Source organism: Chlorocebus sabaeus, chromosome 10 (genome assembly GCF_047675955.1).
Source record: "Chlorocebus sabaeus isolate Y175 chromosome 10, mChlSab1.0.hap1, whole genome shotgun sequence".
NCBI lineage: Eukaryota > Metazoa > Chordata > Mammalia > Primates > Cercopithecidae > Chlorocebus > Chlorocebus sabaeus.
The window spans coordinates 77752646-77777481 of record NC_132913.1 but is presented as its reverse complement, the minus strand read 5'-3'; the positions used below and the strand labels follow the sequence as shown (position 1 = coordinate 77777481).

Here is a 24836-nt window from a genome sequence, read left to right as displayed (position 1 = left end):
AAATATTACCTACCTTTTCCTTCCCCAAACCTCCCATCATCCAGCAGACTCCAAACTCAGGAGTGGGAAAACTGAAGGACAATTACATTTAAGCATTAATTTAGGAAGAAGATTGCTTCTAACATATCTGCCCTCAGCCTTTTCAAAATGTTTGTTAATATAAAAGCGAACATCAACCTTCCTGAAACTTAATTCGTAGCAGAGATGATGCTTTTTTAAGATAGTCTGGGCACACTGCCATCTGTAATGACATTACTGGCTTCCTTCCAGGTGGCTGTAGAAGAAATATTCCTGGGATTGTAGCCACTTCATTACAATGGGGGAAGGAAGGATAAAAATGAGAATATGTAAACATGAATGTGGCCTCGCTCACAGTACCCAAGACACCAAGCAATTTCACAGGGAGACTCTCAAGGTCATTGAAAACGATCATTCATTCACTACTATCAACTATTTGGAAATCAAATAGTTTCTCCTATCAGTTCAATGGATACATGTTCATCTTTTAAAAAATCTGTGGTATCGTATGTTTACAAAACTAATAAATATACACCAACCTCTTGCATTCTCCCACCTCCACCATTACCACTACCAAAAGTATAAGTAGAAATAAAATAAGCAAAGGCCGAAAGTGCTGCACCCAAGCACAAGGTTTCAATCTCTCATTCTGAACTGGATGGGCTGGTTTGGAAGGAAAGAGTGGCTACTTCTCTGCACAAAAACACACCCTAATGGTAGGGATTTATCTTTCTCCCTTGTTTTCTATTTTCTGTTAATTTTCCTAACCTTAATGCTCTGTTCTCTGAATCCAATTTGATGAAAAGTAAAAGGTAAAAGAAATAAGCCAACATGACAATCAGTGGTATTTTCTTTTTATGTTAAAATCATCCCTGACTGAGTGTGTTGGCTCATGCCTGTAATCTGAGCACCCAGGGAGGCTGAGGCAGGAGGATCACTTGAGTCCAAGAGTTCAAGACCAGCCTGGACAACATAGTGAGACCCTGTCTCTACCAAGAAAAAAAAAAATTAGCCAGGCTTGGTGGCGCACACCTATAGTCCCAGCTACTTGGGAGGCTGAGGTAGGATCGCTTGAGCCTGGGAGGTCTAGGCTGCCCTGAGCCATAATCCCACCACCGTACTCCAGCCTGGGAAACAGAGCAAGACCCTGTCTCAAAAAAAAAAAAAAAAAAAAAAAAAAAAAAAAAAATCATTCCTATGAACACTGTTCCCTTTTTCCCAACACTGAATCGACAAAGGGAAATGCTCTCAGACACCCCACTATCACTAATCTCACATATGAAAAAGAAAGATGAAAAAAATACAAAAAAGAAAAGGTTGAGGGGCAAGGAGGAAATAGGCAATAGATATTAGAGAGATTTAGCAGATTCTCAGTGAAGTATTACAAAAAATCTGGGTCATCTTGTTCTATGGACAGTATGTTCTTTGTACTTGCGTGTTTTGAGGAGAAAAGTATGTTTCAATCTGCTTTAATGAAAATTTTATTGAACAAACTTGCTATAGATTCATCAATTTCCCTCTGCTAGGGGCGAAAAAAGCCACAGGAAATTAAAATGCAAAATGTACTACATGAACACACAAGTTACACAAATCTGTGCCTCCTTTTACAAATTCTAAGCCAGCCCTGTGGATGGCCTCTCTTTAGCCTAACTCAGGGGTCAGCAAACATTTTTCTATAAAGGACCACACATTAAAACAGTTTAGGCTTCACAAGCTACATGGTCTCTGTTACAATTCCTCAGCTTTGCTGCTATAGCATGAAAGCAGCCACAGGCAATATGTAAATGAATGAGCATGGCCATGTTCCAACGAGAGCTGAATTATGAACACTGAAATGCAGATTTCATAAAATAATTTTCATGTGTCACAAAATCTTATTCTTCTTGTGATTTTTTTCGACCATTTAAAAATGTAGAAACTGTTATTCTTAGTTCACAGGCCACATAAAAACAGGCAGCAGGCCAGATTTGGTCAGTGGGCCACAGCTTGCCATTGACTTGGCCTCACTCCTTAATTCTTTTTCTTTTTTTGAGACAGAGTCTCGCTCTGTTGCCGAGGCTAGGGTGCAGTGGCATGATCTCAGCTCACCGCAACCTCTATCTCCCAGGTTCAAGCAGTTCTCCCGCTTCAGCCTCCTGATAGCTGGGATTACAGGCATGTGCCACCAGCTAATTTTTGTATTTTTAGTAGAGACGGGGTTTCGCTATGTTGGCCAGGTTGGTCTCAAACTCCTGACCTCAGGTGGTCCGCCCACCTCGGCCTCCCAAAATGCTGGAATTACAGGCATGAGCCAGCTCCTTAATTCTTAACCTTGCCTAGACATCAGATTTACTCTAGTAACTGTTTACAATTACCGATGCCAAGGCCCACACCTATCTCAATAAAGATCTCCACGGTTGAAACCCAGACATTTTGAAAGTTCTCCAGGTTGTTCTCTTACTGAACCACGGTGGAAAACCAGTGGTCTAACTCATTCCAAGCTGTCCCTAGTAACACTGTCATATAATCCCATCATAAAACAATTTTGGTAATCCACTTTCCTAGTGTTCACAAATTGCCTATCCTGAAGCTATCTTTTGAGCCCACCTCTGAATCAGGGTTACCATGACAACTGTAATTCAATCCAGGCCATAGTCCAAAACTCCTGGCTTAAAATAACCCAGTGTCAATTGATCCAGTTTAGGAGGTAGATTGTGCTTTGCCTTCAAACCTCTCCCCAGATGGAATTCAGTTACTAGAGTGACTGCTTCACAACTTCTGGGACCCTTAGGTCTCAGATTGCCACCAACAAGCTGAGTGGCTATGAACTTCCTATAGCCTTCACTTCTTTCCCACATTTCTACTTTCACAATTGATAGTCCTTTAGGAGCAAACAGGTACCCTAAAAAATAAAACACAAAATAGGAAGTATCCAGGTCAAGGTTACTTCATCTCTCTGAGCCTCAGTTTCCTCATATATCAGGTGGGGATAAAAACATGTATTCTGTAGGTTTGTTGTGAAAACGACACAATGATTCGCCCAAAATAAGCACTCAAAAACTGATTCATCATCATCATCTTAAGGTATCCAAGTAAATACTCTTTGGTTTCTGATAAAACTTTTATCCTAGTATTCCAAAAGACAGGAGCATTCACATTCCTTATTCACCAACCATTTTGGGGAAGCCAGTGGCTTCAAGAAATCAGCAAGGGTACAACTGTGAGCAGAAAGAAAGGCAGCATTTGGATCTATGAAAAGGCAAAGAAGTACACATATATTTATTGAATAGTTACTGAAAAGTACTTCGGTATCAGAATGGGGTATTTAAACTGTCATAGTACGCACTGTTATGACTGAACCATGTGTTCCCCCAGTTCATGTGTTGAATTCCTAAGTTCTAACCCTCAGTATCTCAAAATGTGACTGTATTTGAAAACAGGGCCTTAGAAGAGGTAATGATGTCATACGGATAGGTCCTAATCCAATATAACTGTTGTTTTTACAAGAAGAGATTAGGACACAAACAGGCACAAGGGAAGAAGTAAAAACTCCTAAGCCAAAGAGAGAGGCCCTCGGAAGTAACCAACCCTGCTGACAATCTTGGACTTTTTGCCTCCAGAACTGTGAAGAAATAAACTTCCAGTTGTTTTGTTTTGTTTTGTTTTGCTTTGCAATGGCATGATCTTGGCTCACTACAACCTCCACCTCCCGGATTCAAGTGATTCTCTTGCCTCAGCCTCCCAAGCAGGTGGGATTACAGGTGCATGCTACCACATCCGGCCAATTTTTGTAATTTTAGTAGACATAGGCTTTCACTATGTTGGCCAGGCTGGTCTTGAACTCCAGACCTAAAATGATCCACCTGCCTCGGCCTCCCAAAGTACTGGGACTACAGGCGTGAGCCACCACGTCCGGCCATAAACTTCTGTTTTTTAAGCCACCCAGACTGTGGTACTTTGTTATGGTAACCCAAGCAAATGAACACATTCACTCTCATAAAGTCAGGGATTTGCTAATACAAAGGAATTTAAAGTGTATTTTACTGGATCATTTTCTAGACAATCAAATTCCTTTTTATGCTGAATATGAGCACGTGTTCAGGGTCCTAGAATTTTCCTGGGCACTGATGTCTGGAAATACAAGACACTGGAAAAAAAAAAAAAAAGTCTCTCAACGAGATACAGATACCTACTGAACACCTATAATGATAAAACTCAAAAACAACATGACTGTCCTATTTCAGAATAGGAAGTCAGTAGTAATAAAAGTAGACAAGAAACAAAGGCAATTTTAGAACACGTGGTTGGTAAAGTGAAATTATCTATAAAGAGGAACACAACTGATAAGAAGCAAATGATGCAGCAGAAAACACTACACTGTGGAAAACCCAAATCACCTGCCAGTCATTTTTATCCTGTATTCGAGCAAAATACAAGAGTAGGAGAAAAAAATTCTTACAGATTCTAATTTCTTATATAAGCACAATTCACAGTATTAGCAGTTTAAGCTGATTTGTGGTTATAATAAAACTGGTAGTTTTTTCAAGAATGTTAAGATATAGATACAATGAATGATGAGTCATTCTGTAATTCCTAACAGTGTAGTTAGTTGTGAGACCCTACTTTTCTAAATTTAACCAACTATAATATGGCTAAATCCACCCTCCCCCACTCCCACCAAGAGGCACTAAAAACCACAATGAACATAAATTTTGCTCAATAAACATTTATTAAGATGCCACTATGTAACATATACTGTGAGGGGAATAAAAATGAAGAGGAAATCTACCTTGTCTTCAAGGGACTTACAGCCTAGTGGGGGAGACAAACACATAAACAAATAAGTTAAATATAATACACTAAGAGATATCCAAAGAGTGCAATGGGACACAGGAGAGACCCTTAGCTGACTCTGGGGTTGAGGCCACCTGAGTTAGAAGTGGTTGGCCAAAGAGGGCAGAAAGAGCATCACAGGCAGAGGAAACAAAGTGAACAAGGGTTCACCATAGAATATCAAGCATCTGTGGCCAGACAGGGTGATTGAAAGACACAAGAAGGATTGTAGTCTAAGGATTTTTGAAGAAAGAACTTTTCCAGTCCAGATACAGTCTGGATATTATTCCAGAAACAACACAGGGTGTGACCAGCAAAGAAAGACCTAAGTGGAGTTATCCTACAATGCCCAGATCTGAGAGGCAAAAGAGCAGCACCACCAGAGAACCTATACTCATCTAATGACTGATGGCAACAAGCATTTTGCAAAACCTCTGGCAGAGAAACAAAACTTCCCAAAATAATTATAATAATACACTGGATACAAATGAAAGCCCCCAGATGAAGATTGTTTTTTATCACTTGGAAGTTGGATATTTGCAGTTAGACTTACAATTGTCTACAATTTGTGTTGCAGGCCCTCACACAAAGATGCACGCACACCAACCAATGCATACAAGGTTGCTCAAGGCCAGGGTGGAAGATGAAGACAGACCAGCAACAAACCAAGATTCAAAAAGCAATATTTCAAACAGGTCACAGACCACTTGGGCAATTTCCTCAGCTATACCTGGCTGGAGTTTTTACTAGATTTCCTAATGAAAAGAGCTGGTTGTTGACACCAGATCCCTGGAGCACAGTCTACATATATGAACTGCCTCATATATGAACTGGATTAAGTTTTCTGTATGGTAAACAGTATATGGTACACCTTTAGGTTGGGCTCCATCATTCTCAGATTTTTAATTTTTATTTATTTATTTATTTGAGACAGGGTCCTGCTCTGTTGCCCAGGCTGGAGCACAGTAGCATCATCACAGCTCAATGCAGCCTTGACCACCAGAGCCTAAGTGATCCCACCTCAGCCCCCCAAGTAGCTGGGACTACAAGTGTGCACCATCACGCCAAGCTAACTTGATTTTTAGTAGACATAAAGTCTCATTATGTTGCCCAGGCTGGTCATGAACTCCTGGGCTCAAGCAATCCTCCTATCTCAGCCACCCAAAGTTGCTGGGATTACAGGCATAAGCCATTCATCTGGTCCCAGATTATCCTTTTATGGCCTATATAAACTTGTCCCTAAAAAAAAATTTTTTTTAAGAATTGTTATTGATGTCTTCCTAGAGTAGGCTGAGTGGGCAGACATCAGCTGCTGATTAAGAGTGGAGACTCCTGTGCTCAGCACAAGCACTTGATGTGCCCTCCTCCCCAGGAATGAAGCTTATTTCTACATAATCACTGATTCACACTGTTGACCTAAGTAAGATGATGTTCTCTATTGTCAGTTTAAGAGAGTAAGAAAATATATATCCAAACTCTTTAGAAAATAATTAAAATATAAGGTTTAGGCCTTGAAAGAATTAAATCTTAGTCTAGAAAATTTGTTTTCTCATAACTGTCCCCCCTCCTCCCAGCTATCTTCCATGATATAATGTTACTATGGATATCCTGCCAGGATTTTTCTGTCCCTGACTAGCAGAATAGGGCTTTGCTGTAACTGTCTGGAGTCTTGTCATCCTCTCTCCCCATTTTTCGTCCTCTCCATGGCATCTCCTGCATCCTGTGTCCCACTCCAGGACTGGCTGGTTTGAAAGAATCATAGCTGGCATTCCTTGGGATTCCCATCCTAAGAAGGTGGCCTGAGTTACATCATGGTACACTCCTCTAATGCTAGAATGGTGGCAAGAGTGGCCAGAGAGGAGAGGAGACATGGCCACAGAATCAATGACCTGAGCAACAGGCAGGAGCTGCCACAGCTCAAGTTCAGACCAAGCGCTTACCTAGAAGTAGCAGGGCTGACAGCATCTCTCACCCTTTTTCCAAGATCCGACTTGGGGCACTGGTACCTCTGATTTTGAGAGTCCCACTGTTGAAAGGGATCATCCCTTCCAAGAAGCCTCCCAAGATGTCTCCAGGTATAATGGTATAATTAGTCCTCCTATCCCCCCCCGTTCCTCCGCTACACTCTGTTTCCATTAGAAGACTCATCACACTCTGTTGCACACTGAAGACTGAGTCCCTGGGAGGCAACGGCTTTGTCTTCTTCCTCTTTGTACTCAAAAAGAGCCTGCCTTGCTCAGGTACTCCATGAATCTGTAACATCATTTAATATAATCTTATATAAAGTGATAAAATATGAGGGCAAAAGGAAGCATTATTCTTATGAAAACAGTATTTCTCAACAAGCTACTATCATTTTGGATGGCGCAGTTCTTTATTGTGTGGGATCCACCATTCACTGTGGGATATTTAAAATCCCTGACCCTTGGGTGCTAAATGCTAGTGTCTGAAACACTAAAATAGCTCCTACACACACTTTTAAATGGCCCCTGTTGAGAACCATGAGGTATATCTCTTAAAACAATGGTTATTCTGTTCCCATTTCTCCATAAAATGTCTGCATGTGTATTCAATATGGAATCAATTAATATCCATATTCACATTATATTAATACAAAAACAAACCAAGAAGGAGACAGACAGCAAATCATGAACAACGATAACTTGGAAATCTGTGGTGACAGGTCCCTTCATTGCCTAAGGAGTATATTTCTGTAGATTTTGAGTTTGCATAGCCAATTATGTACTTTTTAATAATCACATAATAATAAAGATTTAAATGGTGGGGAAAAAACTACTGTCAAATTAGGCATGGGAAAAGCAACCTTTAAATTTTTAAATTAAAAGACTTCTGCTCAGATTGTTTTGAAAGTATCTTAAGGTTCATGTTCCACACTAAAAAAAAAAAAAAATTAAAACTGGTAGAAATCACAGATTGTAAATGCTATAATTTAAATGTCTGTATCCCCTCCAAAATTCATAGGTTGAAACTTAGTCACCAATGTGATGATAGTATGAAGGAGGTGATTGAGTCATGAGAGTGGAGCCCTCATGAGTGGGTAAAAGAGGTGTGAGGGAGCTGTTTCCCCCTTTTGCCCTTCTGCCTTCTGCCATGAGAGAACACAGCTTTCAAGGCGCTATCTGGGAGGCAGAGAACGAGGCCTTTACCAGTCACCGAACCTGCCAACACTTTGATCTTGCATTTCCCAGCCTCCAGAACTGTTTGTCACTTAAAGCAAGGTAAAAGACATTGCAGAATAGTAAGTATAATATTGTAATATTTATGTCACAAAAAGGAAGTGACACATACAGCTACATACTTACACATGAACAGAGTATCTCTAAAAGGATACAACACTAGAACCTCATATAACGGATGGTCTCTAAGGAGAGGAACTGGGGGACTGCCCAAGGGGTGGGGGAGAGATTGCATGTCTACTTTCTCAAAGAATGAACAGACATCAAGTCACTGTGTTTCATGCAGTATAAACAGACACATTAAATGATGTGTGATGTTTGACCCCTGGTTCTCAACTTGAAGGGATCACTGTCTGGGTTTCTACTTTGGCTTCAAAACCATACAACATTCTAGCTTAGTTCATATTTAAATTATTCCTTTCTTTTGAAACTCTTGGGAGATTGGGTGTGAGTAAACCATATAGTTGTCTAAACAGTTAAGAAAGGCACAGGAAATAGTGTTGCCATAATCATTTTCTTTCTGGACAAAGAAAATGGTGTTCTGTGTCAGACTAAACAAGAGTCCCTGTTTGCTTCAAGAGCTGCATGGATCATCAGAAAGTCTATGTAACACAGTAGGAACGTCTGCATCAAAATTGCTGACATAAAGAAGATTCTATTATAAAATATCTTTCCTTGTCACCTTGTCTGGCACAACACTGCCTAGCTCTCAGTCCTCCCACTCACAGGGATGACAAATGGACTCACTGGGCCACCATCCCCACCTGTCTCTGTGTCTTGATATTCTTCAGCTCTCACCCAGCTCCATCTCATGCCTGGTCCATCCCCTTTAATACATGATTGCAGCATCACGTGCCTCTCCTCACAACACTTATCTTGGTTGTAACAGTGCACCTACACCCTGACCGCATTCCCTATGCAGGGTGAGGACTTTCATATTATGCTGGCTCAGTTTTATCCCCAGTGCTTGACACATACCAGGCACTTGGTAAATAGTCCCAAACTGGAGAGAAAATATGAATACTTCAAATAGAATATCAATTAACAAATACTTATTGAACATACTCTGTGCTAAGCGCTAGGGATATACACTATGCAGATATACGTGCATGCATACATGAGTGTGTGTACGTTTAAGATATCTGATTATGGTATAGGAATAAGTGATGGGTATGTGAAAGAATGAATGGACTTAGAAAAGAGGCCTATAAATATATTTTAAAAATAGATGTCTATATTCTGCAACATTTTTGACTAACATTAATAGGCTATGGTTGAAAATACATCTTTTCATTTATGTGGACAAGCAATAAATAGCTCAATGGGTAGCTGATTACAATTGGTTTATTTGGAGCATCCTGAAGCACTGTGCAATGGAACTTCAGCACATGTGCTGAGCAGATAACGGGGTTCTGCTCACCACAAGCCTATCTCACCAGAAGAGTAAGAGCTAGGATACAAGCCACAAAGCTCAGAGTCAGTGGTAGTCCCACAGCATAGCTGAAGGGATCACCAAGAAGATCCTGGGAGCCACCAAGCTTTTATCAGCCAGCAAGTATGGCTGGCCACTGACCCAACCTTGTAGAACAGAGCATAAGAATCACACTGTATGTCAGAGAGTGAATTAGAAATAATATTTAGCTTTTTATGTTTTCTGCAGCTACTAATACTTCCTTCTATTGTTTCTGATAGAAAAAGAAAAGGTAAAAGTAGTTTGGGTCTGAGTCTCTACTAGCCGAAAATCATTTTGTTGTGTTCAGATTCTTCCTCTCTAAAATGACTGATAAGCTAAGAGTGTAACTGTGGTCACCATCAGCAGGATCACTGTGCTGGTCACTGGGCTGTGACCACGTTTATATCTCTCTATTGTTATTTTAGTTTATCTGTTTTGTTTCTTAAGTTGCATGTATCTCCAGGTAGAAAAGTAGAGATGTTTAAAGCAAAATAGAACCTTGATTAATGGAACTCAACGACTTGGAAGACACAATATGCTGTTTTGTTGTTATATTTTCTATTTAGTCAAATGACTGAATGTACACACACACACGCACACCCCACAATTTTGTTTAAAAATTTCCTAGGATATGGCTTAGGTATACATATGACACAAACACTATAATTTCCTGAGAAGAATCACTGACGTTTTGCATAGCAGTTAATTTTTAAAAGGCCTCAAGAATTTTACTTGACCCTAAGTTAAATTTGAGGAAGCTGAACAAGTTCATCAAAACTCAGGTTGAAGGAATGTCACGACCAAATAAAAAGCAGATACTAATCCAACTGTTCCTGACTGTGGCCAGACATGGCAGGAATGGGTACAGTTAAGGGCATCACATCCTAAGAGATCACTGACGAAAACAAAAGAGAAAGGAGCCAGAATAGGGAGGGAGGAAAAAGGAGAGTCTTGGATAGGATGTTCTGGGAGAAACCCCTAGGGAGTTGGAGAAGCAAAACCGCAGGTGAGACTCAAGGATGGGAAGGGCTTTTCTACTGAAGAGGGAGTGGACCCACTCTCTATGTCAGACTTGGGAGCAGTCGGTACAATAGATGTTGTTGTTTTACCTTCTGCTAAGCAGAAGTAGCCAGTACAATAGATGTTGTTGTTTTACCTTCTGCTAAGCAGAAACTAGGGGAGATGAGCAAGCATGCCCAAAAGGAGATGGAGCTAATAGAGGGAGAGATGCATTCTGATCGCATCATATGAAACCCGATTAAAGCTACACCAGCAGTCATTGGCTGGACTTCTCAATTGGACAATACAGTCCCCATTTTACTTAAGTTACTCTGGGTAAGGTTTTTTGCCACTTCCACTGAAAGAGTCTCAAGTGACCTCCACTGCCTTTGGAGATAGCAAGTTCTGTATCTCTAGAAGTGGCCAAGCAAAGGCTAATAACCATTTGTCGAGCATATGGGGGAAGGGAATCTAAAACTAGGGTGAAGCTAGGCCTACAGGACTGTATTAGTTTGCTAAGGCTGCTGTAACAAATACCACAGACTGGGTGGCTTCAACAACAGAAATTCATTTTCTCACAGTTCTGGGAGCCAAAAGTCCAAAATCAAGGTGTTGGCAGTGTTGGTTTCTCCAGGACCCCTCTCGTTGGCTTGCAGACAAGTCATCCTCTCCCTGTGTCATTTCCTATTTTCGCTTGTGCCTATTTGTGGCTCCAATCTCCTCTTCTCACAAGGACACTGCTCATAACGGATGAAGGCTGACCCTAATGACTGATTTTAATTTCACACCTCCTTAAAGACCCTAACTTTAAATATGGTTGCACTCTGAGGTAGTGTGGGTTATGAATCTTCAGGGGCCACAATTCAGCCCATTAAAATGCCCTTCAAGGTCACTTACAACTCCAACATCAAGCAAACTTGAGTAAAGAATGCCAGTATTTTTTTACAGAGCCACTTCCTCCCTAGATCAGCAATAGAGTGTGTGACACCACTGGCAGCTTCCCTGGGCCTGGAGAGTCAGAGTGAGGCTGTCTCCCTAGAGGAGGACTCTTTGCATTTTGTACAGCCTACTCTGATCATATTTACTCATTTACTTTATTTCATGAATCACTATTTGCTTTTCCAGTGGTTGAGGTCAAATGAAAAGCTTTCACAAACAGTGCTAATTAATCTGGTTTTAAAATGGGCAGCATGGTGGGGCATATGCTGCCCACTGGCCGAGGTGGTGGCATCCAGGGCACATGCATAGTTGAGGTGGACTTTCTCAGGAGTGGTCATAACTGCTTTGGTTATACTATGAAGTTTTGAAAAGATTGAACAGCATGTAAAAAAAAAAACTGCAAAACACTGTGCAAATATGCAAGCTACCATTAAATTAAATGCAAATATTTCAGCGAGAACAGCCACATCTTTTACCAATTCTGCCTGAGCCAGTACATGCGGAAGTGTCTGAGATTTGCGGTCCCAATTTCCACTCAGGTCAGTTGGCTTTAAGGAAATAAAATTCTCTATGGAGATCCCAGCAACTGCTATCATAAATCACATTCCCTATCACTGGCTAGATGGTCTATTTGAATGGCTTCGTGCACATTTTTGACTTGTCAGCAAAAACCACTCAAAGTCTGAGTCCTGGGGATAGGAGGCCAACAGGAAGAAGTGGGGTCTGCTAGGTAGTTTTTTCACATATTAAAACCAGTCAAAGAAAGTTAGATCATTAGACTCAGAACTGAAAGGAGCCATAGCATCCAGTTCGCTCTTTTCACAGAGACAAGGAAGGAGAGGACCAGAGGGGTGGACTAGGACCACAAAGTCGGTTGGCCAGTGGAAGGTCAAGGTCCCCATCCCCCTGCCAGACCATGCTCTTTCAGTAGGTAATAGCAATGTGCTATTTTCCATACTCCAAGCTCCCTACGTGAAATCAAACCTAGACAAGGGATTAAGGAAATTCCTCTAGATTGGACCATAAGAAACAGACTGGCACTGTTAGTGTAGATAGACTTCTGAATTCAGCTGTGCGCTTGGATTAAGGAAGCTGGATGAATGTTTATGTTGGCATCAGAAGACAGTTGACATTTTAAACTCTGACAAGTCATTGGGAAGACTGGGGTAAGACGAAAGTAGAAAAGCAAATGCCACTCAACAGCTGTCCAATATCCTGGATCACAGGAGAAAAGCTTACCCAGAAGTAAAATTCTGTGTTATGAGAAGAAATGCGCTGAAAGATCATTTCCACTGAGGTAGCCACAGAAACTGCAAGTATCGATGCTGAGGCAGGACGAGGGGTGCACCAGGGTTTCCACCTCTTACCTGCAGCTGGACATGAGCTGCATCAAGCAGGCAGACTTTGAAACTAAGTAACCAGAAGTGGATGCTTGCCTTGAGGGGGTGGGGCACCATACACAGGATGACAAAAGGAGAGGGGTGTGAACAGGACAGAGAGAATGGCAGAACAGGACTCAGGACAGGGTTGTCCAGAGTCTCCTTCTTGGGCTTAGGCTGTGCTATCAGCCGTGCAGGTTCCTAGAGCAGCCAGGGAGTTCCCGGAGCGGGGCTCATCCCACCAGTGAGTTGAAAGGATCCCTGATCTTTTCCATTCCTCAATTCCTGATGGGGCTCCACAGATCCCCCTATGAAAAGTCTGAGCCAGGCCAGAGGCATCACTGGCTTTAGGGTCATCTCCCTCTCTGTCGTTCCTGAACATTCACTAGCACTCAGATTGAAGTCAAAGTAGTTCCCACTCACAACGCTAACCACCTTCTCTGTCTGAAGTGAAATTTAAGTCATGGATTTTTCAAGTAAGGAAAAAAGTAGAGTAGGCCGGGCACAGTGGCTCACGCCTATTATCCTAGCACTTCGGGAGGATAAGGCGGGTAGATCACCTGAGGTCAGGAGTTCGAGACTAGCCTGATCAACACGGTGAAACCCCATCTCTACTAAAAATATAAAAATTAGCTGGGCATGGTGGTGCATGCCTGTAATCCCAGCTACAAGGGAGGCTGACACAGGAGAACTGCTTGAACCCAGGAGGCGGAGGTTGCAGTGAGCCAAGATTGTGCCACTGCACTCCAGCCTGGGTGACAGAGTGAGACTCAGTCTCAAAAAAAAAAAAAAAAATGCCGAGTAAATACAATTACAATAAACCCCTTCCTACCTCAAACCTGTCAACTTGAACTTTTATGGCTAGAAATTTTGTTCTATTCCGTTTTTAAATGAGGAACTGTAACTGATATAGTTTTTTCCAACCACTCCTGTCCTTTGTGACATTAAGGAAGAAAGGGCATCAGTTCCAGCAATCTCTGAGACCTCTGCCCGATGCCCTGCACCGTGCCCACCCTCCATACTAAAAATTCTATAATGTTCTCCAATTTTTAAAGCATTTTTTCCACCTTGTATCTCATGTATTTCATGTATCTCTGTATCTCATGTATCTTCTGAAATAGGAAGGATAAGGGTTGCTATTAATCCTCTTTTACAGCTGATGAAACCAAGGCCCTGAAAGGTTCACCAAGTTGCCAGGGTCGTGCAGATCAACAAACTGCAGAAGCAAGACTCAATCAGGTCTTCTGCTGTCAAATCCTATGCCCTTCCCATGGCCAGCAGAGCCTCCCTCAGCCAGATCAGAAACCTTTCAGGGAAATTTAGAAGGTACTTTCTTTCATACACACAAAGAGTAGTGATCATTTAACCTTAAAATCTTGTTTCACGAAGATGTTGTAATATTATACCTGTGTTTGAAATATATTAGATTTCTAATAAAATTTAATTAGTAGAGCTATGAATAACTTAACAGTAATAATAGTACTGAAAGTCATAGTAATTAATAGTAACAATAAATAGTAATAAAATAGCAATGATACAAGTCTCTATTTTGATGATACCAATATTAGTGTCTAATATATACAAAAGAGCATGGGGTTATAAACTAGACAACCTGGGCTAAAGTCTCTAACTCCACCACTCAGAAGGGACTTCGGGCAAACAGCAAATCTGTTCCTTTCCAGGCTTGCATGGTGGATCTGCTTAACCAACACACATGCTACCAGGAACGCATATACATACAGAAAAATACAAGTTTGCCATTGCTGGACTCACTCCTACCATCATCCCACTATGTTAGGCCATAGGTCCCTATTCTAGCATCTTCTGACTCTTAGAATCTTTGGGGATCCCATCCCTCTATACCTGCCTCAGGCTCTCCTTGCTCTATTTAGACACATGTATTAATTTTCTCGGGCTGCCATGACAATATGCCATAAACTGGTGGGTTAAGCAATAGACATTTATTTCTTATAGTTCTGGAGCTGGGAATCTGAGAATAGGATACCAGTATGTCTTGGTTCTGGTGAGGGGTCTCTTCCTGGCTTGTAGATGACCACCTTCTCACAATATCCTCATATAGTAGAGGGAGGGAGGCAGAGGGGAAGAAGGAAGGGTAAAGAAGGAGAAAAAGAGTTGTACACAAGCAAACTCTCTAGTATGTATTCTTATAAGGGCACTAACCCCATTATGAGGGCCCTACTCTCATGACCTCTAAACTTAATTACCTCCCAAAGACCCCATCTCTAAACAGCATCACATTGGGGATCAGGACTTGAATATACAAAGGAGGTGCAGGACACCATTCATTCCACAGAAACATGCTTCTCATCTCTATCTTTAATACCTCCACTCTCTAACACAATTGGAAACCTCCCCAGGGGCTCCATGAACCGTGGCTGCAGGCTCTCAGGTACTCTATCCCAGGACCACAAGGAGTTAATTTGATCTTTCCATCAATGGAGGGTATCAGGCTCTCATTAAGCCATTGTAAAATGGATGTAATAAAACAACTGTTTTCTAAGATTATTGTAACAATAAAAATGTTAGTTAAAACTATATATTGAGAGGTCTACAATAATTTTACTGGTGATCTGGAAATTAAAACAAGGACTGATTTAGTCTAATTAGGAAATTGAACATAAACATTTTCCCTATAAAAGATACAAGAATCTTCTCTGTGAAATATACTCCAGGTACCGTAGCATTTCTGAGGTAAGGCAATATAAAGCAATGCCACTCTCTGACATGTATGATATAATTGATTTGTTTGCTGGTCGAGTCTTGGTTTGTTTTCTTTCTCAGTTTACATTGCACTTACCAGATAAGCCCAAGGCACAGACAGTGACACCTAAGTTATTAGGCTATTTGGGGCAACATATTCCCTTCCATTCTGTGCTTCTCCAGTCCCAAGGAAATGCCCAAAGGGAAAATGGAGGGTCTAGGATAAAAGCCCTTGAGTTTTCAGTGAGTAACATTAAAAGAAGATCAATGATATATTCTTCCAACACTTCAGGTTCTGACATTGGGATGTAATTTTCATGCCCACATTAGAAGCACTGAATTTGTCTCTTCCCAACAGTCCTGCTATATGGTACTGCTTCCAGAAGTAACACTGATAATGACATGTTCCTTCTTTGAAGAAGAGTTCCCAAAATGGATTGACCAGGTGAAAATACGAAAGGGGAATAGAGAGGAGGAAGAAGGTAGTTACAGAAAACATCAAATCATGGGATGGAGCTGTTCTCTACATGCCAATGTTTCCTGAAAGACATCTCCAACTTCATCCTTTCTCTAAGATCTGGGCTTACCAATGCAACTTTCCAATGAACATCTTCCCCATCTCATAGGAATTCCACAAGTTCCAAACTCCAGGATCCTCTTCCCCTACCGAGAGACCAGACCTCCCTTCCCGGGTTCTTCTCCTTGGTAAATGGCACCAGTACTCATCTGGTACCTAATCCATAATATAACTCCTCTCCCTCATTCCAGCTACGCAAGGTCCTGCTCAGAAGAACTCTTGCTTTTATCCATTTTATCTCCACTCCCAATGCCATAGGCACCTAACCTAACATTTCTGTAGCATCTGACATTTTCTCTTCTGTTTTACTGTCTTCCACCTCCAACAGAATATGAGCTCTATGAGAGAGGGATATGTCTGTCATATTCAACACTGCATCCCTAGAACAGTCACTAATCATTTAATAAACTCTTCTTTAAAGAAATAGTGAATGAACACAATATTTAATTGTAAATTAATTCTTCCTAAATGATACATGGTCATCATTAGAAACATTAGTTTTTGACACCTATATTCAGTACAAGTTAGTTTAATCACATTACTCTCATCCTAACACTGCTAAGAGGAGCTAACCCTGAAGGAATAAGAGTTTCACTGGGGGTAAAAGGAATAATTTGGGGAAGTGGGGGCACTTTAAAGGGATGGGGATCTCACCAGGAAGAGACACAGGAGGGTGGTTGAAACCATTAAAAAAGTGGTACCAGACATTGGTCATTCAAAGCAGAAATAAGGAAGACTAAGAGGTGAGACTGGGTTGCATAAAGGAACAAAATAGTTGCTAATCTAACCCTGTGCCTATGAAGCTATAAGGTAGCAGCTGAGAACATGACTTTGGGATTTAAATCCTATGTTCATTATTCACTGGCTGTGTCGTCATGGGAAACTTAATCCCTCTACAATTCTCATCTCTAAAACGGACATAACAATGCCTAACTCACAAGACTGTTAAAAAGATGAAATAAAGGCTTACAGGAAAAGCATTTAGCACCATGCTTTTGTAAGTTATTTTATATGTAATAAGCAATTAAATGGTAGTATAACTACTATTTTTTATAATATTATCCAATAATTATAATTTTTAAGATTAGAGTTTTTGTTGTTGTTGTTGTTGTTGCTGTTGTTGTTTTTGAGATGGAGTCTTACCTATCGCCCAGGCTGGAGTGCAGTGGTGTGATCTCAGCTCACTGCAACCTCTGCTTCCCAGGTTCAAGCAATTGGAGATTTTTTAACTTATTTTTGTTTTTTACTTACCTTCTAGATTATTTAGCTATTCTGATATTTTGAAGTTGCTAATAAAAAAACAAAAAACTTTCATCTGGATTGGCAGAAATCACTAAATCAACAAAGAGAGTACACGAATCATCAGCTGATGACTCAAGAAAACAGCACAGCTCATAATTTGTCTAAAACTCAGAGAATGAAGAAAAATGGACCTTTGTAAAGTAGGGTGAGATAAATAATAAGAAATCCCCTGCCCAAGCAGTTGTCTTCAAAAAACATAAAAGCAGAAATCAGTTATATCACCTCCTGCTAAAACTCAGCTTCCCTTAGAAAAACATACCAATTCTTAGTGTGATGCTCAAGCCTCCCAGGATCCTTGCCCAGCACACTGGCGCCCTTTTATTACCCTCTCCCTGACCATTCACATATGTGGTTTCCTCTGCCCCCAAGATCTTCACTGGGGGCTTCCATTCAGGACTCTGCTCAAATGCCACCTCCTCAGGGAAAGTCTCCCAGCCTAACCGAGCTGAAACAATTGCTTCTCCTCAGTCACTCTGGGACCCTTCACTCTGTTTTACACCCATCATTATCAGAAGTGAAATCATCTACTTACTGTTCATTGTCTACTGCAGCAGAATGTTAGTCCCACGAGGACTGACCTTTGTCTTTATTATAGATTCCATATATCCCCCGATTCTAGCACAGTGCCTGTCACCCAGTGTGTGCTTAATAAATACTTGTTGGAGGAGTGAATTAGTAACAATACTACCTACTGTTCATAGTTGAGGACCTACTATGTGCTTGCTAGCATTATCTCATTTAATCTTAGTGACAATGCTATGAAGTTAGGTATAATTATTACCCCGTTTTACAAATGTGGAACCTGAGGCTTAACAAAGCTAAAATTACTGACTTATCCAAGGTTAGACATGGACTAAGTGTGGAATTTGAATCTAGGTCAAATGCACACATGTACATATACACACACCTACACTTTTTATAGGCAAATTGGCAAAAAGAAGGAAAAAAGAAAACAGGATAACTACTACACTACTCAACAATCCTACCAGGGCTTAGGACGATGACTGCAGTCAAGCCTAGACCAACTTGCTCTCTTCTCATTCTCCTTAATGGAATGAAATGCCTAGTCAATGGTTATAACCAAGGACCACTGGCCAACACTGCATCACTGAGGATTCCTCACTGTACTCAGCAACCACAATGGACAGGAGATGGTCCAAAGATATAGTCCACCTGGACAAATGTAACTGAAAGTTTACTCTTCTTTTCGATAATGTCAGAGCTTCAATCTATATGTTAACTTTTTAAAGGAAAGAAAAAAGCAGTGGCTGGGCACAATGGCTCATTGCCTATAAACCCAGCACTTTGGGAGACTGAGGCAGACCACTTGAGCTTAGGAGTTTAAGACCAGCCTGACCAACACACCAAAACCTTGTCTCTACAAAAAATATAAAACTTAGCTGGGCATGGTGGCACATGCCTGTAGTCCAAGCTACTCGGGAGGCTGGGGTGGGGGGATCATCTGAGCCCAAGGGGTCAAAGCTGCAGTGAACTGAGATTGCGTCACTGCACTCCAGTCTGGGAGACAGACTGAGACCCCTGTCTCAAAAAAAAAAAAAAAAAAAAAAAAAAAAAAAAGGAGAAAGAGAAAAAGAAAAAGCTAGCAAGTTACTGTTTGTCTATAGACTACTATTTAAAGATGTTTTCAGCAGAAAAAAGGTAAGGAAGAACTGCTCAGTATTTCAGAAATAAGAATGGAATTGTTACTTCTTCAAGTTGGAAAGGTTTTGGAAAGGTATGCTATGAAATAAGCTTCTGAGAAAATGTATTTTCTTATCCACTCTTCCAAAGTATCCTTCAAAATTATGTAATTGCAGTCTACCAAATATTTCCATGTGTATGTAGAAACATAATTAGCCAAATTAAAGACTTTTGACTTGCACAATAAAAAGGCAGTAAACTGACACTCTATTACTCAAGATAATTAAACAGCTGGTACAAACACTCATAGATGCACTTACTGCCAGTAATAAACTTTATGACCTTTGGGACATCACCTGGCTTTTTGGTATCTTGATTTCTTTTTCTATAAAGAAATGTTATAATGACTATTCAAATCAGAGTTATTGGGCACAGTTTGATATTCTTTTTTTTTTTTTCTTTTTTTTTTGAGACGAAGTCTTGCTCTGTCACCCAGGCGGGTGTACAGTGCCTCCATCTTGCCTCACTGCAAACTCCATCTCCCGGGTTCAAGTGATTCTCCTGCCTCAGCCTCCTGAGTAGCTGGGACTCCAAGCACCCACCACCCTGCCCAGCTAATTTTTGTATTTTTAGTAGAGACGGGGTTTCACCATGTTGACCAGGCTGGTCTTGAACTCCTGACCTCAGGTGATCCACCTGCCTCAGCCTGCCAAAGTGCTGGGATTACAGGCGTGAGCCACTGCTCCTGGCTAATTCTTAACAACATACTATGCATTTGTACCTGATCTCATTTTAAAGAGAAGAAAATAAGACTTGAAGCCATGGCTGTTATACAAAGTAGACCTGTAATCATTTATGCCATTTAGGGTAAAATATAGACAGACAACATGCATATTAGGGACATAAAATCTCAATGTTTACCTGACATATTTGGATAAATGTTTCTTTAAAACATATACAGCTATAACTATGCACACACATGCATATGCATATATACATACACACATTTGGCTCTTCTACAGGAAGATGATTATATTGATCCACTGTAAGGAGACATGGACTTCAAACTATTTTCCAGTAGAAAATACCCAAAAAAAAGTAGAGACTTTCTAGCACCAAGAATGGAAAATTATGAATATTTTGCCATATTTCCTTAAAGAAAAAAGTATTACAGATAATGTAGAGGTCCCCTTTGTTCCCCATCCAAGTCCCTTTCTCTTTTTGTCCTGTCCAGAAAGCTAGGGCTACTGTGAATTTAGAGGGTATTAGTCCTCTCCAAATTTACATGTATATATATATATCCATGAAAATATGCTAAACTTTTCAAATGTATTGTTAACATTTGTATAACTGTACCAAACTGTGTATTATTTTGAAACCTGCTTTTATTCCCCAGTCAACATCGTAGTTTTGAGAGCTTTCCATGTTGGCATATTGATCTAGTCTATTTCTGTTAACCCCTGCATTAACATTTCACCTTATGACTATACCATATTGAATGTATCCATTCCTCAATTGATGGCTAGACTTTTTTTCACTGTAAGAAAGCCACAGTAAGCTAGTAAGCATCCTTGTACACATCCTTCTGCATGTATATGAGTTTCTCTAGGGAGGTATTTACCTAAAAAATGTAATTTTTAGGCCACAGGGAATATCTAGCTTGAGGCTGAGCATAGACCGCTAAACTGGTCTCCACAGTGGTTGTCTAGGTAATGGAATTTGCAGGAACCATCTTTACTCTTGTCTGCCACACACCTTGACCATCACCTCAGCCTGTTAGATGGTGGCAGTCTAAGGGCGGTCTGCAATCACAAAAAAAGTCTGCTACATATGATGTTTGTCCTGCTCTCTTGAACTCAGCAAGTGCCTTAATCAACCCAGCCACTGAAGGTGGAAGAGAAAGAAAACCATGTGATGCCAGTAACTAAAAGCCCTGGATCCATTTATACTACCTTGCAACAATGGCCTTTTCTTCTTAACTATGAATAGCTCAATTATAAGTAATGCTGTTATTAATAAGTCAGCCTGGTAGCTATATTACATGGTAAGATATTTCTTCGCAAAGATGTTCAAGGGACGATTAAAAAAAATGATTCCCTTTCAATTTCTGATCATAAATTCTTCTATTTTTGAGACTTCATAGTTTACAATGTAATTATGAGAACCTATATTTGAAATAACTCTAAGGGGCTTTTCCACGTCATATCGATGTCTTTGGAGGTAAAATGTGAAAGGAATAGGAAAATAGAAATCTACCCACATATAAATAATAGCTGCAATTATAATTTTCATATGCCAGCTATTATAAAGATAGTAGCTTATAATGCCTAAAACATGGCACTAAGAAGTATATAAGCAATTTAATTTTTAATGTGGCTTCTTTATATCACTAGGTAGGTTATTTTATCATATGTGCTATGACACAGACTATATGTATAAGATACGACCTATGTGTCCTCCATATATTAGTAGAGGACTTAGCAGTACAGGAATAATCCGTAAATGCTCATATTTTAACAAATCCAAAGCTCTCTAGTTGGCACAAAATGAAAAATGAAATCCAATGGTGATGAACTCGCACAGACCTATCCTCACAGTCTCGCCCAATCACTCATGTCTAACAGAACATTGCCAACTGTCCTTTTGGCTAAAAGCGAAACAAAACAAAACAAAATTGAAATCACTAACTTTGTGTTCTCTGACTAGAAAAGCTCTAATTAGATCCATTCTCTAATACCGTGTTAAAATAATTCCATCTCAGACACCCTGAGTGCGCTAATATTTTTATATTTTGTGCGTCAAGACATCCTTTCAAGTTATTTTTTTACTGTGCCTATGAATCAGAGAGAGACTGCATATGTTTAGCTTCCTCTGAAACATTTAGGACTGTGCTAAACATGAACTCTCTGGATAAATGTTTGTGGTGATGGCTTGTGACCTGTCCCAGCAGCTGGCCCAGGCGTACCATATTTTCAGAACAGCGCACTGGGCGAGATCCTCAGAATCCCTAAGTCCCTCACTCCTGAAATTGGGTCTGTTCTAAAATAGAATCAGTACAGTCTTAGATGGCTCTGAAGGTGGCTGACATTTAAGCTCAGCTTTAAAGCCAGGGTATAAATGCCAAGGAGACCAGAACCGAGTATTCATCTCTTGTATTCCCACCAGCATGTAGTTTTGGGTTGAGCAGACCCAGAACGAATATCCACAAATGTCTAGCTACTGTAGATTCCCTATCTCTTGGATAGGGAATTTCTAGTTCATAGTCCATGTTTCATTAGCTTCTTTATAAATGGAATATGCCTTCCTAGTTCTTCTCTCTCCCTGATCCCCAAATTTTAAAAACTTCATGACATTGCCAGATAATTTTTTTTCCAACTCAGATCCCAGTGCGTTATTAGGCAGATTTTAATGCCAATACATAGCTCTCCCACTTTAAACTACTTTTCAGTTGGGTTTATTTTTCAAAAAGCTAGGGGGCTGTAGCAGTTGGAACTACAGGATTTAGCAGAGTAAAGTGCTTACGCCTTGCCGTCAGACAGAACACTCTGGCAGGCAGTCAAGAGATCTGGGGGAACTTCCCAAACTGTGCAGCCTTGGATACACCCTGCATCCATCCACCTGGCTTTTATGTTGCTAAAATAGTATACTCTTATAATCTCAAACTCTTTCAGAGTTTGTAATAATTCTGTGATTATTAAAACTCAGATGAGTTCAACAAGGCTTCATCTCATTTTGGTCTTAGGAAACTAAACCTAATCACAAGACAGGGGAGGATCCTGAAGATCATTTGATGGTGGCAAAATCATTCACTTTTGGAGAGTGCTGCTGTTTGGGTAGGATTTTTTAAACTTAATTCACAAAGACATTTTTTAAATATTAAAATTCATGCCATTTGATTGATCAAGGAGGCGGCAGGATAATGTATTTTTTTCCCTCGTACCAGAGTTTAATACAGTCTATATCTCCTTTGGCGAATCACCTATCCTGATAAAAAACAAAACTGTTTTTAAATCTCAGTTCTGTAATCCTTAGAGCTTAAAGATAAAGGGAAAAAAATGACCTTGTCTTTGTCCATTAGTCAATTATAGGAAGCATTACTCTTTCCATATTACCACATTATGAATCTGATTTCAAAGTAAGTATTCTAATGAAAAGAGAAGCATTTAACTTTTTTAAAAAAATCCAACTGACTCTGCAAATGAAATTTTTAAACTAAGGTATCAGGAGAGGAATAAGACCTTATGTTCTAAAACCCCCATCATATGAAATAAATTATTCTCTCTTTTATGCATCCGAATGGTAGTAGTTATATGCCATCCTTGGGAGAATTGAAGAAATGGTCACTCAGGTCATTCTGTATGTTTTGTGTTTCTGAGGAGCGCTCGCTGAGAAAGGCTGGCAGAGTCAGAAAAAAAAAATTCATACTCTTTAAATGGTATAGTGTTTTGTTTTGTTTTTATGATTTGGGGCTTTTTAAAAAGAGAGGTACTCTGGAAAAGGAGACAGAACATATTTAAGACCTACTTTTAGCATATGAAGGAGCTAGATTCTACGTTTTCTTAAATACTCTGATGAGTTAAATGGAACACTCAAATGCCACCGAATACCCCCACCACTGAGAGTTAACAATGACAGCATCTCCGACTGCTTCCTGCATCTTTGCTATCTGCCTGACTCCATTCTAAGTGCTTTGCATCAGTTCTCCTGTAATTCTCTCTAATATGAGAGAAGTATCTCCAGATTTACATATGAATAAAACTGAGACTCAGCTCACACAGCAGGCCCAAGATCATCCAGTTAAATAAGGAGCACAAGCAGGATGGAAGCCAGGCCAGTTCAACTCAAAGGGCCTCACTTAACACCAAGGCCTACTCTGAAGGGTGCAAGACTTCAGGCTTGTATCCTCAGGCGAGCTGTAAAATAAGGGGCCTGGACTATACTATCTCTAAATCTGTTACCCAGTATGCTAGAGTTAATTTACCAAGATACATAGTGCAAAAATAAGGAAAAAGATTAACATCACTTCTTTTTACTATGATTTTGTATAAAATAATTAGAATTTAAAATAGGACACAAAACATTATCTTTATGAAACACTTGCTTTTGAATGAATGGAGGATGGTTTTAGCACCCTAATACTCCCTTTCAAAATTGTAACCATAAAGTTACACAAGATGATGTAAATTCTAACCCCTGTAGATGTGTTGAGCTGATTATCCAATATCAGGAGTTACAGTGTGGCCTTATGTTTGTTTTCCTTTGTGCTTTACCATGGTTTTTATATACTAAATGAAAAACACAAACAAAAAACACAAAACTGAGTTGAGGAGAATGATGACTTCAACAGAACCATAAAATCTCCCCTACACTAAAAAGAAAAGAACACACAGCCACTTTACATCTGCAATCTACCTTCCTCGCACCTTGTGAGTAAACTCCCATTCCACTGCTACAGAGCACTCATTTATTTCACATTTTAAAATCTGACACTGATATTACAGTACAACTGATGTTGTGTCTAAACTATATTCTACAATGCCTGTAAGTCGGCTGGCAGGCTTCCACATGGAATCTTCCTACCTCTGTGAAAAACTGGGCCATGACCAAGAATACTCATACACTGGGCTCAAAGCCACAGTCAATTACATGTACTGCTCTGGCAGAGAAAACACAGGCCAAACAGGTCTCATTTCACCAGTGCTAAGAAAAGTTATTACCTTTTATTTCATTAACTAGCCAGATGACATCAAATCAACAGTTTTTTTTTTTTTTTACACATACCCTACACAATTGAAAGG

General features: G+C 40.1%; 1 protein-coding gene across 3 annotated transcripts in view; it reads right to left on the bottom strand.

Annotated features, from left to right (window-relative positions):
* MFSD6 (major facilitator superfamily domain containing 6) overlaps positions 1-24836 on the bottom strand; it is an 87096-nt gene that overhangs the window by 26065 nt on the left and 36195 nt on the right. The window lies entirely within an intron of this gene.